The sequence below is a fragment of the Hibiscus syriacus genome, unplaced genomic scaffold (assembly GCF_006381635.1).
Source record: "Hibiscus syriacus cultivar Baekdansim isolate YM2019G1 unplaced genomic scaffold, ASM638163v2 tig00111715_pilon, whole genome shotgun sequence".
Classification (NCBI taxonomy): Eukaryota; Viridiplantae; Streptophyta; class Magnoliopsida; order Malvales; family Malvaceae; genus Hibiscus; species Hibiscus syriacus.
The window spans coordinates 682,816-695,142 of NW_024063160.1; the positions used below are offsets into that span (position 1 = coordinate 682,816).

At 37.2% G+C, this 12,327-nt stretch overlaps 1 pseudogene; it reads left to right on the plus strand.

Annotated features, from left to right (window-relative positions):
- The first annotated feature begins 4,577 nt into the window (after window positions 1–4,577).
- On the plus strand, window positions 4,578–11,998 carry LOC120168184 (annotated as a pseudogene).
- Window positions 11,999–12,327: the final 329 nt, after the last annotated feature.

Sequence of the window (12,327 nt, forward strand, 5' to 3'; positions counted from 1 at the left end):
CCTACAAATCCAAAGAGATAAAGGAACATAACTTCTTATTTGGAGACTCTTTCGTTTCTGTTTTTATGTCAAGGCTGAAGAAGGAAGAATGCAGGATATTTGAGAAGCATATTAAATTTTTAGCTTCCATACAGTACAAAAACTCCCATTTTCAATTTGTTTGAAGATTGTAAAACTGATTTTGTTCTTACGATAGACCTTATTCTGTTTGAAGAAAGCGATGGAAAGCGAAGCCATATGTCTGGCAACTCACATAATTACATATAATACGATATTTTCTGTGATGTTATCATCCGTACTGCAAACAGTAGGTTGCCATGGTTTTTGCTGCCATTTCATTTTCTGACATTAATTGCAGATCCAAATGGAAAAGTCGATCAACAAGTTTGCATCAGCCAAGTTTTACAACTCACAAATGAAACCCATAACTCGTTTTATGTTTAAGAAGTAACATTGATTTGAAGTTTGAATGTTAATATCTTTCTCTTTCATTAGGTTGCACCTTTCTTACGTACTGAAAAAGAAGCCAGTGCTTAACCTACCAAGAAGGAACTCGTTTTTTACTAACCACCGAGATGAACACATTTCAATTTTCAAGGAGGCCTAGAACTATAGGTAATTAATAATAGGGTCAAAGTCAAACTTACTCTAAAGGGGTTTTTCTTAAAACCTACGTGTCGTGCTATAGTTTGGGTTTCAATTTTTAGTACAGGTGAGATAAATTGACTGAATCATTTTCCCTTTTTTATGCTTGGGAAAATCCGAATTCCTTGCCCTAACTCGTAACAAATCCACGTAAAAAAACGTTACAACTGTTTGTGTGTCCGCTCACCATCTCCCAACATCAGATTAATCGAATCTAACGTAGATTCCAGCAGAAATTCTCCGAACCCCACATTCAGACAGGATTTGATTTGTGTAATGGCAAAACATTGAATCAACGAAGTCTTGAAGCCCCCCCTCGAAATTGACAACTTCAATCAAAGGCAGACAAGTTTTTTCTCTCTTTTTCTTATCATTTTCACTTCTCCACCGCTTTCTATAGCTTTTGTGGACTCCAGTCACTACAGTAAAATGGGGTTTTAGCGGTATATTTAACGGCGTTTTATGAGAAAACGCCGAAAAATAATGTACTTTAGTGGAGTTTTTATACAAACGCCGCTAAAGGTCGTACTTTAGTGGCGTTTTAAGCACAAACGCCGCTAATTCCATGTACTTCAGTGGCGTTTAACGTACAAACGCCACTACTTACACGCACTATAGTGGCGTTTTTATATAAACGCCAATAAATATTGTACATACGTGGCGTTTTATACAAACGCCGCTAATTACAAGTACATACGTGGCGTTTTATGCATAAACGCCGATAAATACTATATTTTAGTGGCGTTTTTATACAAACGCCGCTAAAGGACGTACTTTAATGGCGTTTTAAGTACAAACGCCGCTAATTACACGTTCTTTAGTGGCGTTTTATGCAAAAATGCCGCTAATTACACGTACTCTAGTTGCATTTTTATATAAACACCGAGAAATATTATACTTTAATGGCGTTGCAAGCACAAACGCCGCTAATTACACGTATTTTTGTGGCATTTTACACACAAACGCCGCAATTACACGTACTTTAGTGGCATTTTTAACATAAACGCCGCTAAAGGTAGTCTTGATCCATTCAAAATGTTGTGTTTTGGGAACTTTTGTTCTTACCTTCTGCTTTACCCAAAACGCAGCACGCAAGCCTCGACCATCAGCGTAGCATCTCGTTCATTCAACTCTCATTTCACCCAAATCTCCAAACCCTAGCCCCGCACAGCCACCATAGCCCAAAATCCACCATCAACGTAGCATCTCGCTGCCGTCGTACTATTCTGTTCGTCAACCGCCGTCGTACCCAATGTTATTAGGGTGTGTTGGAATCTAAATTCAAGATATTTTATGGTTTTTCTGCTATTTTGCGATTTCTTCATTGTCGTGCTTTATTAAATTGTTTGAGAATTTGGAACCGTATGAGCCCTTTCCGAGGTAATTACTGAAAACTGGAATTCAAATGAATGTGAGATGTTCTTTTTCAAGTATTGAATATTAGGTCTCCTATAGTTTTCTAGAGCTGTAGCAAATAAAGAACAGCAGATTGTTTCTTTTGAAGGTGTCTGATTTGTTAATTTGAGGTATCAACGTTGTGTGATGGAGGTACATTTGATCTTTCCTTTTAGTTCGTTGCTCCTGTATGTTTAAGTAGTGAATAGTGATCTTTAATTCTTTTTCCAACTTTTTTCTGCATAATTGATATAATCCGATGATTTATGGGTGAAGGGAGTGCTTTCGTGTACTGCTTAAGAAATCAAATGGTATAAATTTCTTTAGCTAGAACGATGAACACATCAAAGTAATTGCATTTTCATTCACTTGGTAGGGTATCGGATTTATGAGGAACATAAGAATGATATACTCCATCAACCAGTTCACCTTATCTTTGATCTAAGCCGTTTGCAATTAATTTAGGCCATATAACTACCGAGTTTACCTTATCAGAATTTAAAAGCATGGTAGTTTGCTCAGAAAACTTTGTATAGCAGACATTCTTTTTATTATTATTCTTGGTCTATTCAGATGTTGAAGATTTTTCAATTCCTCTATGAGCTTTTCATTATCACTCCCATCTAGAACATTGTCTTCCTCGAGATAAACTCCACTTGGTAGATTCCCCAACCTGAATATTTGCAACTTGAAAAAACTAGATATCAAATTTCTGTGGGATTCTTCTGAGATCAAGGGACTATTTCTATAATCAAGGGACTATTTCTATAATCAAGCAGTTCATTTAGTGGGAGTCATTATTTTTCCCTTTTAAATGTTATACTTCGTCCCTAAATAAACCTTTTACATTCGGTAGAAGTGTATTCATCATGTTTTAGTACATAAGTTAGCAACAAACTTTCATTTGATAATTTTGTATTTTATTATTGAAATTGTTTTCGATTAGTTTGTAGCTTAAATTTAATACATTATACATGGGGGGTTTTTTCCGATCTAAATTTAGGAATTTCAAAAACTCGTGATAGGTAATCGTGAAGCATCTCACCGCCGTCGTACTCTTCCGGTCGTCAACTGTCAACTACTTGCAGGTATGCTTTCTTGTCCATCGCACCCTACTTTCAATAGACCATGTTGTTGTGGTTGGGTTTTTTTTAATTGTGAATGTTGGGAGTTTTGTGAAACCAGATTTGAACGAAGAGAATAAACAAATATTGATTTTTTTGTTTTCTTTTTGCTCTTTATGAGTTTTAGAGTAACACATTTTTCTCTTATTTCTTATTTTTCTTCTTTTGTATCATCAACTTATGAGTGATCAAAGATCTAATAAACTCATCAAGAGATAAATATACTCTTTATTTCAATAATTACCATTTTCTTAGTTTGCCAAAATTTTAGTAAGTTATGGAGCATCTTCTTTATAGTTTTTTAATAGAGATTGATTTCTCGTATCCTTTGAGAGCATTGATAATGATAGAGAATTTATGACATAATATATATCTTAATCTAGCTTCATCTTTAAAATTTTATAGTTGAGAGTTAGAACTTAGAAGATTAATCTTTGTTTCCTTTACACTAATGGTACTCTTATAAGTGACCTCTAATTTATCATATATCTTTTTGGCACTTAATTAGCTCTAATTATTAATGTATTTTAGGGTCAAAGGATTATGAGAGAAATCAGTGTCATTCAAAGAAAGGTCAGTACATAAACATACAAAATAACAGTCAAAAAGGAGGAATTAAAAAGATACTAAATAACAGACATAAGATTGTTTTGATGCATGCATTGTAGGAAGTTGAATTGATGAAAGAAAATGAACGATTGAAGCAACAAGTATGACTTTTCCTTCTCGTACATAATACTTTTCATTCTCACTTGTTATACATCAGGCCATTCACAGTGGTATGTACTTTCCTTGTATTACATATCTCATTTATTTATTTTCTTCTGTTAGGGGTTAGAAAGCATGTACAGTTTGGCACAGAAAAACATTCAATTGAAACCAATGGCCTCTGCACATAAGTTGATGAGGCTTATAATTGAAATTCTTGGGGGAAATACAGAGGTGACAAATGGGGATAAAATATTAATTTACAATCTCCGTTAAATTCTCTTTTTGCTTCCTTATCTTTAAGTTAGATTGTGCTTTTGTCTGTTCTCAGGTTGTTTTAGCAGAATGGTTGAAAGGATTTGGTCCTTGGTAAGCTGTCATATTTCCATCTTTATATCTTTCTGTTTGTTAGGAATGCAGTTTTGGAGCCTTTTTCTGGGTGCTATTGATTTAAAATATGTTTGGTTCGATAAGCTGTTAGAAGTTATCATGAAATTCAAGCTTGGATGTTTCTGCACAATTATTAAGATCTATCTCTATATTTTGCTTATCATCATGATGGTTGCCCATGCCATAGAGTTGTTGACTGCTGGGACTAACCGTGTAGAAATTTGTTGTTAACTTTTTTAATGTAAGATATAATGGATTTTCATATAAACTGATGATTTATTTGGATATGAAACTAGAGATCGGGTTTGCATTGCCATGGATGGGGCCTTTTCAAGTGGCATGCCAATTGGAGTAAGACCTCATGAAGCAAAATATCTGTGCAAGAAATGACAGGACGATACTAGCTCTGTATCATTATTTTCCCATATAAACTGGATTTATCTCTTTGAATTTAAGCGCCTCATTGTGACGAAGAATTTTGAAGAATGTGTAAGATTATAAGCAAAATATCTTAGATATTATTGTTTTATTATAGTTAATAATGTTGAACTACATTATATTTTACGTTAATGTAAACTTTGATTTATTATTATGGATTTTATTTTTCTTGTTATGGATTTTAAGTTTGTTGTTATGGATGTCAAGTTTATTGGAAAATGCTACAGGTTAAATTTGGGTAATAAAAGAGTAGAAAACAACATTTGACAAATTAGTTTTAATTTGCAAAATCGATTTCTTTTAGCTATAGAGAGGTAATTAGCAGCGTTTGTATCTTAAAACGCCGCTATAGATATGACCTTTTGCAGCGTTTGTTCTAAAAAACGCCGCTATATACCAGATCTTTTGCGGTGTTTGTGAGAAAAATGCCGTTAAATCTCAAGACCTATTGCGGCGTTTGTGGAAAAAACGCCGCTAAATCTCAACACCTATTGCGGCGTTTGTGGGAAAAACGCCGCTAAAGCTCAACACCTATTACGGCGTTTATTGGAAAAACGCCGCTAAATATCAAAACCTATTGCGGCGTTTGTCAAATGCCGCTATATATCGTTACCTATTGCGGCGTTTTTTTGTTACCAAACGCCACGAACTTTAGCGACGCTATTTTCAGCGGTGCTTTTTGTGGCGTTTGTCATAGTGCCGTAGGTGTTTTTTGTGGCGCTTAAAAACGCCGCTATAGGTAAAATAAAACGCCGCAAATGTAAAGTTTTGTTGTAGTGAGTTCCGTCTCAATCCAAAATGAGCACGGGAATGATCAGATTCCTCTCCATGAACCTGAACGTAAGAGTTCGCGTGATTTCATTCCTTAGCAAGTTTTGTTGCATAAACTCGAACTAGTTAGAAATCTTAGTAAAATAGTTTCTAGATTAGAATCAAAATTGTCAGAGCCTTCAAAAGTTGATTACACCCGTAGTGTTGAAGCAAACGTTCAAGAAGCTGACGTTAGAGGGAGGGCTGTTTCGGTTACTAAATACAGTCCCTTTTGGTCCGAGAGGTTTCAGTTCATGTCTGTTGTGAAATTAGATTATGATGCTACATGTTTAGACGTTTTGCCGTTTCGTGATTACGAGGGACTTAGCAAGTATGCTGCTGTTGGAGATGAAAAAGGAAGGGTTTATGTCTTTTTAAAGAATGGGGATGTTACCGCCGAGTTTCACACCAAATCCGAGTCACCAATTATGGCAATGGTTTCATACATGTCTGTTTTTAAGAACGAGAGTATTGTCGTTACCGGACATCATAACGGCATGATCTTAGTGCATAGGATTTATGAAGGATTGAATGGAGAAGAATCAGGTTCGTCTATAATGGGGACTGTTAGTAAATTTGTTGCTGCAGAAGGTGGGGACGATGGGTTGCCGTTAACTATATTGGAAGTTCATCATGTTGGGAGAATGAGGTATATATTGTCTAAAGATCTTAGTGGAAAAATTAGGGTTTTTAGAGAAGATGGGACACTTCATGGTTCTGCCATGTCAACAAGTAGGCCGCTTGTGTTCTTGAAGCAAAGGCTTTTGTTCTTGACAGAGACTGGTGTTGGTTCATTGGATTTACGGGGCATGAAAATTAAGGAATCAGATTGCGAAGGGTTGAATCATTCTCTTGTTCGAAATTATGTCTTCGATGCAGCAGAGCGATCTAAAGCTTATGCTTTTACGTCAAATGGTGATTTGATTCATGTTTTGATGTTGGGCGATAGTATGAACTTCAAGTGTAGGGTTAGGTCCAAGAAAAAGTTGGAAATGAGTGAGCCCCTCGTTGTTCTGGCTATTAAAGGATATTTACTTATCGTTGATCAGGAGAAGGTTTTTGTGTATAACGTTTCTACACCATATTATGTTAGGGCTGGTGCACCGCGGTTTCTTTTCTCTGTCGGTTTGGATGAGACCAGGTTGTCGTTTTTAACTCACCAAACGATGGATACAAATAAAGAAAGAATGTTGGGAAATAAACGAGTAACGAGTAATTTCCCTATAACTAGATTAGTGAGAATGCGAAATAAAAACGGAAAAATAATACCCGAAATTGATAACGGAGTTCAGCCAATTTGCCTACGTCTCCGGACTGCTGCAGATCTTTTACTAAGAGAAAATTTACAGGTGTTTACAAAACACTTACTACTCACAAGAAAGCTCTCTAGTATTGGGAGAAAGAAATGATTTGGGATGATTTTGAAGCTAAATGGGTTAGAGTATTTATAGTTAAAGCTTAGGGACTAATCTTTGAAAATATCCTAAAGTTCAGAGACTAATTATAATTATCTCATTACCCAAAATTAAAAAAAAAAACTGCACTGAAAATTCGGTGCCTACCATTCCAATGCATTTTTCAATAATTTGTGATGCCTAACCCTTGCCAGCTGCCCATGTGATGCTTGACTTTTCAACAATCTCTCACTTGAAGATTGATTTTAATATGTCTTCACACCTTGATCAATGCAGCAACATTTCTGGTTTTGTTAGTCTAGCATGCCAACTGAAGCTGAACACAACTTCAGTTTGTCCGTAGTCACCATCTTTGTTAACATATCTGCCGGATTTTGAGCTCCACTAATTTTTTCAAATTTTAAAATCCCATCTTCCAGAAAAGACCGGATAAAATGATATCGCAATTGTATGTGCTTCGTCTTGGAATGAAAAGACGGATTCTTTGCTAGATGGATAGCACTTTGACTATCGCAATACAAGACATTGTTTTCTTTTTTCTTGCCTAACTCTTCCAAGAAACTTTGAAGCCAAACCATCTCCTTGTTGGCTTCTGTAACAGTTACATATTCTGCTTCAGTTGTGGAGAGAGCAACTATCTTCTGTAGTTGAGAAACCCAACTCACTGCAGTACCTCCTAGAGTATAGACATACCCTGTAGTGCTCCTTATGATGTCAACATTTTCGGCTAAGTCAGCATCTACATAGCCTGTCAGTATCGTATCTTAACCTTTAAAACAAAGTGTTTTGTTTGTGGTATCCCGCAGATATCTGAGGGTCCATTTGACTGCTTCCCAGTGTACCTTGCCTGGATTATTCATGTACCTGCTAACAGTTCCCACTGCATAAGCAGTATCTGGTCTAGTACAAACCATGACATACATTAGACTTCCAATTGCTGAGGCATTTGGCACATTCACCATGTGTGCACGTTATTCCTCTGTCTTTGGTGACTGTTCTTTGGAGAGTCTAAAATGAACACCTAGAGGTGTACTTACTGGTTAAACATATTGCATGTTGAACCTGGAGAGTACATTTTTGATGTACTCAGTCTGTGATAACATCAAAGTCCCCGACTTTGTGTCTCTCTTAATCCTCATCCCAAGAATCTGCTTTGCAGGGCCCATATCTTTCATAGCAAACTGCTTCGACAATTTTTACTTTAAGTTTATAATCTCTTGCATGTCTGAGCCTGCAACGAGCATGTCATCAACGTACAATAATAAAATAATGAAGTTATTGTCGAACCTCTTGATATAGCAACAAAGATCTGCTTGGCATCTGGTAAAACCATTGCTACCCATGAAGTTATCAAACTTCTTGTACCACTGTCTAGGAGCTTGTTTTATACAAGCTTTTCTTCAACCTGCATACCAGGTTTTTCTTGCTTGCCTCTATGAAGCCTTCTGGTTGCCTCATATAGATTTCTTCCTCCAAATCACCATGAAGGAAAGTTGTCTTCACATCTAACTGCTCAAGATGTAGATTTTCTACAGCTACAATTTTCAACACCAGTCTGATTGTAGACAGTTTTACGACTGGAGAGAAAATTTCATTGTAGTCAATACCTTTTTTTTTGTTGAAAACCTTTGACAACCAATCTTGCTTTGTAACGTTTGCTCCCATCGTACTCTTCTTTGATCCTGTAAATCCACTTGTTATGGAGCGCTTTCTTTCCTGGTGGTAATTCAGCTAATTCCCACGTCTGATTTGACATAAGTGAGTCCATCTCATCTTTCATGGAAGACTCCCATTTGACTGAATCCTCCACATGCATCGCTTCATCATAGCACTTTGGTTCACCATTGTCAGTCAGTAACAAGTAATGCAAAGAAGGTGAATAACGCTGGGTTGGTTTAGGAATTCTGGAGGAGCGTCTTAGTTCCTGTGTGCCTGGTTCTTCTTGAACTGCTTCAGGACTGATTTGAACATCATTTCCAGAAATCTCCTTAAACTCAGCAAATTCATTTGTTTCAACTTCGGTATTGGAGCTACTTGATTCTACGGTTTATATGTCTTTGTACATCACATTCTCATTGAAAATCACATCTATGCTTCTGATGATCTTTCGATTTTTGTAGTCCCAAAACCGGTAACCGAACTCATCACCACCATAACCAACAAAGACATATTTGTTGGACTTGGCATCAGGTTTGCTTCTTTCAGCGGAGTTTATGTGTACATAGGAAATACAACCAAACACTCTTAAGCGTGAAAGGTTTATTTCTTTCTTGCTCCAAACTTCCTCTGGTATTCCATCATCCAAGGGAACTAAGGGCCCACGGTTGATCAGGTAAGCTACAGTGTTGATAGTTTCAGCCCATAACAATTTGGGCAATCCGGCATATATCCTCATGCTTCTGGCACGTTCATTCAGAGTTCTATTCATGCGCTCTGCTACGCCATTCTGTTATAGTGTCATGGGAATTGTTGTCTCAATCTTGATCCCATTGTTTGCGCAGAAATCTCTAAATCTACTGTTTATGTACTCTCTTCCATTGTCAGACCTCAACTGCTTGACTTTCAAACCAATCTCATTTTCCACCATGGCCTTCCATTTTCTGAAAGTATCAAAGACTTCTGATTTTTTCTTCAGAAAATAAACTCACACATTCCTTGTAGAATCATCGATGAATGTGTCATAATATAGTGAGCCTGCAAGGGATAGAACTGCAGATGGTCCCCATACATCAGTATGAACCAAAACTAACTTTTCTGCCTTGGGTGTCTTGCCATTCTTTGCAAAACTGACTTTCTTTTGTTTGCCAAAGATGTAATTCTCGCATAGTCTGACATCTACATTCTTTAGATCCGACATCTACATTCTTTAGATCCGACAACTTCCCTTTTGACAAAATTATCTTCATCCCTTTCTCGCTCATATGGCCAAGCCTTTGGTGCCATATGTTTGATTTTCCATCAGCATTTGCTATTGTAATGATATTCTCTAAATTTGATGCTACATAGAGAGTACCAGTCTTCTTACCATGAGCAATGACGAGTGCTCCTTTGGTAATATTCCATTCACATCCTAAAAAGGTTGTACTATATCCTTCTCCATCAAGCTGTCCTACAGAAATTAAATTTCTTTTGAGGCCAGGAATATGTCTAACTCCTTTCAGCTTCCAGGTGGTCTGGTTTGACAACTTTAGTTGGATGTCTCATTTTCCGACGATCTTCAAGGTTTCATCATCAGCTAGATGAACCTTCCCAAAATCACCACTGACATAGTTCTCCATGATTTCTTGGTATGGTGTGGAGTGGAAAGATGCCCATGAATCCAAGATCCATGATTCAATCGGACTGTTGACGCTTAGAATCATGTTGGCAGATTTCTATGCGCCGATATCTTTCTTCAGTGCTCGGCAATCTCTTGTAAAGTGACTCTTCTCGCCACAATTGATAAAATTCATAACTAAAAGCTCTGATACCAAAAAAAATTAGTTGACCCTTTTTTTCCATATATAATGGGGTAAGGGGGAGGTATGATAGTAGGCTACCCCCAACGCCAGGTTAAGAGCAGCTTCCGTGGAAACCTCCGAATTATGAAATGCCCTCTGTGGGTCTCGATCCCACGACCATAAGATTAAGAGCCTTGTGCTCTACCAACTGAGCTCTGATACCAGTTGTCATGAAATAAACGAGTAATTTTTCTATAACCAGATTAGTGAGAATACGAAATAAAAACGAAAAAATAATACCCGAAATTGATAACGGAGTTCAGCCAATTTGCCTACGTCTCCGGACTGCTGCAAATCTTTTACTAAGAGAGAAAATTTACAGGTTTTTACAAAACACTCACTGCTCACAATAAAACTCTCTAGTATTGGGAGAAAGAAATGATTTGGGATGATTTTGAAGCTAAATGAGTTAGGGTATTTATAAGCTTAGAGACTAATCTTTGAAAATACCCTAAAGTTCAGTGACTAATTATAATTATCCCATTACCCAAAATTCAAAAAAAATACACCAAAATTCGGTGCCTACTATTCCAATGCATTTTTCAACAATTTGTGTTGTCTAACCCTTGCCAGCTGCTCATGTGATGCTTGACTTTTCAACAAAGAAGACATACAACACCCTTAATATCGAGTGATCGTGAAAAGCTCATTGTTCTGGGACTCGGAGGTGATTATGTAGGAATGTATCGCTCTAACCAGGGTTTTAAATTACGGTCACGGTCGCGTTTTCGGTCATTTTGGATTTATCGTGATTGTGGCCTTCGCGGGCGCTATTGCGGCTGTAGCGAGTAACTCGAACGTTGGTGAAACCGTTATATCACGGATGAAATCACGGTCGCGGAACGTTTTCTAAACCCTGCTCTAACCTTTCGATTATGAAAGCTGATTCTAATACGATGTTGTGGACTAGCCCTACCCAATGATATTTTTCATACTTTTCCTATTTGGGGTGTGGCAGTTCTTTGCAAAGAAAAAAGAAGCACTCACATTATTGGGACCTGATAACCCTTTTAGCTCTACATCAGCCATAGACTAGGCTCCACTAGGATCCAATACTGTAAACATGTCTTTTATAGATTCTTCTTCAGGAGGGTCTGATATAGGGAACTTGAGAAGCAACGGTCTTCGAAGTTGAAGGTATGCATCTCCTTTTCGATATCAAGGTGGAGCAGCTAGTTCTTTCAGGCCAAGTTTTGTTTATTCATGCTCTAGACCTACTTCCATTGAACCCAATTATAGAACAGATCCAAGCTCTAGACCTTTTTCCATCGAATCCAATTATAGAGCGGATCTAAGCTCTAGACCTTCATCCCGTGAACCCAATTATAGAGCGGGTCCATCCTCTAGACCTGCGTCCATCGAACCCAGTTATGGAGCGGGTCTAACCTCTAGACCTGCATCCATTGACCCCAATTATAGAGTGGATCCTAGCTCTACACCTGTGTCCATCGAACCCAATTATAGAGCTGCACCAGAGTTGAAGTATAGGGGATCAACCCTGGAACCTTCCGACTTTCAAAAACGAAGAGAAATTTTGTTTATGAACAACCAAGTTGTGGATAACAACAATTAACTATTAAAACCAGCTTCCATTAACTTGAATTTCAAAGGGGTGGTTTCAAATAATTCCTTGGCCTTTCATAAGATATTATGAAGCCATTTGAGCATGCAATGTTGTAATTTTAATTTACATAAACAAAGAATAAATGCAAAAGCTTTTAGCATGAATCCTTGTTTCAAATATGGTTTGAAAAATACCTATTCTTGGTGGTGCTCCAACTCTTTATTTTCTTCAAATATGTGCCTGACATTGTTTGATGTTTGTCCAGACATGGTTATGGAAGTATACTCCTAAAAACTTTTCTTTAATTACATGAAAAACAATAATATTAATACTCAAAT